Below are 6,000 nucleotides of genomic sequence, written 5' to 3'. Positions count from 1 at the left end.
GGTTGAGTTTCTGATCAATGATAACTCCCAGGATGTTGATAGTGGGATATTCAGTGATGGTAACACCAATTAATGTCATAGGGCAGTGGTTAGATTATTTATTATTGGTGATAGTCTTAGCCTGGCTTTTTAGTGACATGAATGTTACTTGCCACTTATCAGCCCCACCCTGAATATTGTCCAGAGCTGCTTGTATTTGGACATGGACTGCTTCAGTATTTGAGGAATCATGAACTGTGCTGAACATTGTGCAATCATCGGCAAACATCCTCACTTTTGACCTTATGATGACAGTAAGGTCATTGATGAAGCAACTGAAGATGGTTGGGCCTAGCACACTATCCTGAGGAACCCCTGGAGCTGAGATTACTGACCCCCAACAACCATAACCGTCTTCCTATGTGTCAGGTATGACTCCAATCACTGGAAAGTTTGCCACTGATACCCATTGATTCTAGTTTCGCTTGGGCTCCTTGATGCCACACTTGGTCGAATGCAGCCCTGATGATAAGGGCTGTGACTCTCACCTTACATCTGAATTCAGCTCTTTTGTCCATGTTTGAACCAAAGCTGTAATGAGCTCAGGAGCTGAGTGGCCCTGGCGGAGCCCAAACTAGGCATCATGGAGCAAGTTATTGCTGAGCAGGTGCTGCTTGATAGCACAGTTGATGACACCTTCCATCACTTTAATGATCGAGAGTAGACTGATGGAATGGAAATTGGCCAGGTTGGATTTATCTTGTGTTTTATGTACAGGATATATCTGAGCAATTTTCCACATTGTTGGGTAGATACCAGTGTTATAACTGTACTGGAACAGATTGGCTAGAGGAGTGGCAACTTCTGGAGCACAAGTCTTCAGTACTATTTCAGAACATTGTCAGGGCCCATAGCCAGTGTCTCCAAGCATTTCTTAATATCACATGGAGTGAATTGAATTTTCTGAAGACTGGTATTTGTAATTCTAGTGACTAATGGAGGACGCCGAGATGAATCATCCACTTAGCACTTATGACTGAAGATTGCTGTGAGTGCTTCAGCCTTAATTATTTGCATTGATATGCTGGGCACTTCCACCATTGAGAATGGAGATATTTGTGGAGCCTCTTCTTCCAGTGAGTTGTTTAATTGTCCACCACCTTTGACGACTGGGTGTGGCAGGACTGCAGAGTTTAGATCTGATCTGTTAATTGTGGCATTGTTTTGCTCTGTCACTTGTTCCTTATGCAGTTTGGCATGCAAGAAGTTCTGATTGGTAGTTTCACCAGGTTGAAACCTCATTTTCAGGTATGCTTGGTACTGCTCCTGGCATATCCTCATGCACTCTCCATTGAACCAAGGTTGATTCCCTGGTTTGATGGTAATGGTTAAGTGGGGATATGTTGGGCCATGATTGTGCTGGAATACGATTCTGCTGCTGTTGATGGCCCACAGTGCCTCATTGATGCCTAGTCTTGAGTTGGTAGATCTGTTTGAAGTCTGTCCTATTTAGCACGGTGATAGTGTCACACAACATGATGGAGGTTATTCTCAATGTGAAGGTGGGACTTCGTCCCCACAGGACGGTGCAGTGGTCACTCTTCCCAATACTGTCATGGACAGATGCACCTGCATCTGGGAGATTGGTGAGGATGAGGTTAAGTATGTTTTTCCCTGTTGTTGGTTCCCTCACCACCTACCACAGACCCAGTTAAGCAGCTATGTCCTTTAGGATCTGACCAGCTCGATCAGTTGTACTGCTATCAAGCCACTTTTGGTGGTGGACATTGAAATCCCCCACCCAGAGTACATTTTGTGCCTTTGCCATGCTCAATGCTTCCTCCAAGTGTTGCTCAGCATGGAAAAGTGTTGGTTCATCAGCTGAGAGAGGACAGTACATGGTAATCAGTAGGTGGCTTCCTTGCCCATATTTAACTTGAAGCCATGAGACTGCATGGGGTCCAGGGTTAATGTTGACGACTCCTAGGGCAACTCCCTGCTGAATGTATACCACTGTGCCACCACCACCTCTGCTAGATCTATCTGCCGCTGGAACAGGGCATGGTGATGGTGGTCTCTGGGACGTTATCTCGAAGGTATGATTCTGTGAGTATGATTATGTCAGACTGTTGCTTGACTAATGTGTGAGACAGCTCTCCCAAATGTGGCACCAACCCCCAGGACTTTGCAGTTCGACAGGGCTATTTCTGCTGTTGTCTTTTCCGATGCATAGGTCGATTCTAGATGATCTGTCTGGTTTCAATTCTCTGGGATTTTGTAGCAATTGGAACAACTGATTGGCTTGCTAAGCCATTTCAGAGGGCAGTTGAGAGTCAATCACAATACTGGGGGTCTGGAGTCACATGTAGGCCAGACCAGGTGAAGATGGCAAATTTCCTTTCCTGAGGACATTAGTGAACCAGATGGGTTTTTCTGACAATCAACAATGGTTTCATGGTCATCAGTAAATTCTTAATTCCAGATTTATTTTTTATTGAATTCAAATTCTACCATCTGCCATGGTGAGATTCAAATCCCGATTCCCAGAACACTAGCTGAGTTTCTGGATTAAGAATCTCGCAATAATACAACTAGGCCATTGCCTTCCCTTCTTAAGTATTTCCCCTCCTTTGTCTCCAAACATCCCAATCCAAAATTCATTTTATTTTAATTCTTACCCTTCTCACCAATAATTCTTTGCAGAGTCCTATGATGGGGATTCTGAGGGTCCCCATGCACAACTGCAATCTACATCTGCATAATTACTGTCTGACCAACAGAAAATCTGTGCCATTATGTTTCTTTCCAGAACCTACCTGCATTTTCGTGTTCTCCTGCACATTGGACAAAATTACTACATATTGAGAATCACAATTCTTGTTTGAAATGTTATAATTTTCCTCAAATTTTCTTTCTGGATATTGCATTGCTATATCCATTACTGTAAGGGTATACTGATGTCTCACTTTTATTTTCGATAATGGTCCTGCACAATCTATTAACACTTTACTGAATGGTTCTTCATGTACTGGTGTGGATATTAAAGGTGTTGGTTTGTGTAGATAATAAGATTTCCCGACTACTTGACATACATGACTTGGTTCACCAAACTGCACAACATTGCTATGAAGTCTCAGCCATGTAAAATATCTATGTGCCAATGCTTCAGTTTTCCTTATTACTCTATTACCTGCCATAGAAATGTCACATGCTACTTGCACTGTTACCTTATGATATCTGGGCAATACCACGATCTGGTGAGCAACCATCCATGCCTCATCCACTGATCTGTGAGAGTGTCTCCATTTCTTTTCAGAACTCTGCTTTTAATGTAATAGCACTCTGGATCTCCTTCAGCATCAGCTTCAGTTTAAGTGTATCAAATCATTTAACTCCGGATACCTTACTGAGTCTCTATTAAAGAAGACACGCCAAACACTTCTTTTGAATTATCCCCTTCCTTAAAGAATGTTTTGGCAATCCTAGCATCTGTTTTTGGTATCACTTTGGCATCTGGTGATGGACTCTATTGGGCCATTGCTCTGGTCACCACACAGGATGGAGAGGTACCTGGAATGTGTTCCTGTAACTACTGTAACTTCTCAACCATATTCGGAATTCCATGATGATGAGTGAAACTATAAACTTTATTCCAGCCAAAAGGGAGTAAGATTTGAAATTCTTTCAAGGAAATGATCTCTCTATTAATGTGATTTCAACTTCTAATGCTTAATGCTGTTTGTTGAAATTACTTTGCTTCACAATTTCAACTCATATATATGTTTGCCCAGATTGTTCCTTAAATTTCAGAACCTTTCCTGTATGATATAGGAACCAACTTAAATGTACCCAGAATAACCTGTTTTTACAACACCACAATCCATAGAAACCTCCTCTGCTGGTGAAACATACATTTCCTGTCCTATATTATGAACTGGACCAGAAAGGTTGACTCTGCTTTCTCTCCACAGATGCTGCCAGACCTGCCAGGTTTCTCCAGAATTTCTATTTTTGTTTCCTGTCTTCTACCTGTCAACTTTCTCTGCGTGGGCAGCAGTCAGATCTTTGCGGCCTCAAATTCTCATTTGGTTCACTATTTTATCAAATATTATGAAGAATGCCTCCGCATTCATTTCCTCAAGTTTTGGTAGGGACAGTATAAACTTAAGCTATTCCCACAATTTGGATTATGACTAGGGTTTTCCACATCAGAGTCTGCATCAGCTTCTGATGTCTCTTTTTTTAAACCACATCACTTTAAGCTTATACTTTTGTTCTCTCTCATCTCTTTTCTCTTTACCTTTTTGCCTTCTATTCCATTTTTCCCATTTCCAATTCCAATACTTTTTCATTGTCTGACTCAACCTGTTTCATTCGTTTTTTTCAAGATCAAACTGCCTTAACAGTAACTCAGTGTTAACTGACACCAATGTCTCACTACTTGGAGTGTCTCTGTTGTACTTGTACAAAACTGAATTGCCGTGCTCAAATCTATCACTGCTTTCTTAGCCCTGGCAGGCAACTGCACATCTAACATACATGCCAGTTTGATTAATTTGACTTTTGAGGTCTCTCTTGAAGTTCATCTGAGATAGTTTTTCTACCTGCTGGAAAAGTTTTGCAGATTCTACCGCCATCTTACTTTTTTTGGTGCAAAACCTGGAGTATATCCTTTTTCCCTTACACTGACTCCACATTCAATCTTCGTCCTGACTCACTGCGGTATTCCCCTGGAAATCAAGCCCTATCACCCGACGGAGTGTGCTAGGACTTGCTGCCAGTGGTGAACACTGCAGGGACTGCTGAATATCATCAGTGATGTAGCTAATGTTATTTAAGATAGGTAGAAGGGATAATCCAGGAAATTATAGACCTGTGAGCCTCATGTCAGTTGTCAGGAACTTATTGGAAAAGATTCTCAGGGACAAGATCTGTATGTATTTACAAGCAAATTGACTTATAAATGACAGACAACATGGTTTTGTGCAGGGGAGGTCGTACCTCACTAACTTGAATGGATTTTTTTGAGGAGGTGATGAAGATGATTGATGAGAGAAAAGTAGTTGATGTTGCCTACATGGACTTCAGTGAAGTCTTTGGCTTTGATCTTTATGTCATCATTGTCTGCAGGAATAGTGTCAAAAGACTGGAAGATAGCAAATATTGTCCCCTTGTTCAAAAAGGGGAGTAGAGACAACCCTGGTAATTATTGACCAGTCAGCCTTACTTTGGTTGTGGGTAAAGTGTTGGAAAGGGTTATAAGAGATAGAATTTATAATTACTAGAAAGGAACAAGTTGGTTAGGGATAGCCAGCATGAATTTGTGAAGAGTACGTCGTGCCTCACAAACCTTATTAAGTTTTTTGAGCAGGTGACCAAACAGGTGGATGACGGTAAAGCGGTCGATGTGGTGTATATGAATTTCAGTAAGGTATTTGATTAGGTTCTCCACGGCAGGTTATTGCACAAAATATGGAGGCTTGGGATTGAGGATGATTTAATGGTTTGGATCAGAATTTGGCTAGCTGAAAAAAGACAGAGGGTGGTGGTTGTTGGGAAATGTTCATCCTGGAATTCAGTTACGAATGATGTACCACAAGGATCTGTTTTGAGTCCATGGGCTGTTCATCATTTTTACAGATGACCTGGATGAGGGCAGAGAAGGATGGGTTAGTAAATTTACGAATGACACGCAAGTCGGTAGAGTTGTGGATAATGACATAGATAAGCAGCAGAGATGGCTGAGAGGTGGCAAGTGGAATTTAATGCAAAAAAGAGGGAGGTGATTCACTTTGGAAAGAATAACAGGAATAAAAAATACTGGGCTAATGGTAAGATTCTTGGTAATGTAGATGAGCAGAGAGATCTTGGTGTGCAGGTACATAGATCCTTGAAATTTTTCACCCAGGTTGATAGGATAATTAAAAGACATATGGTGTGTTAGCTTTTATTGGTGGAGGGATTGAGTTTCAGAACCATGAGGTCACGTAGCCATACAATGCGGCCACACTTGGAGTGTTG

Source organism: Hemiscyllium ocellatum, chromosome 25 (assembly GCF_020745735.1).
Source record: "Hemiscyllium ocellatum isolate sHemOce1 chromosome 25, sHemOce1.pat.X.cur, whole genome shotgun sequence".
NCBI classification, from domain to species: domain Eukaryota; kingdom Metazoa; phylum Chordata; class Chondrichthyes; order Orectolobiformes; family Hemiscylliidae; genus Hemiscyllium; species Hemiscyllium ocellatum.
This window is presented reverse-complemented; position numbering follows the sequence as displayed.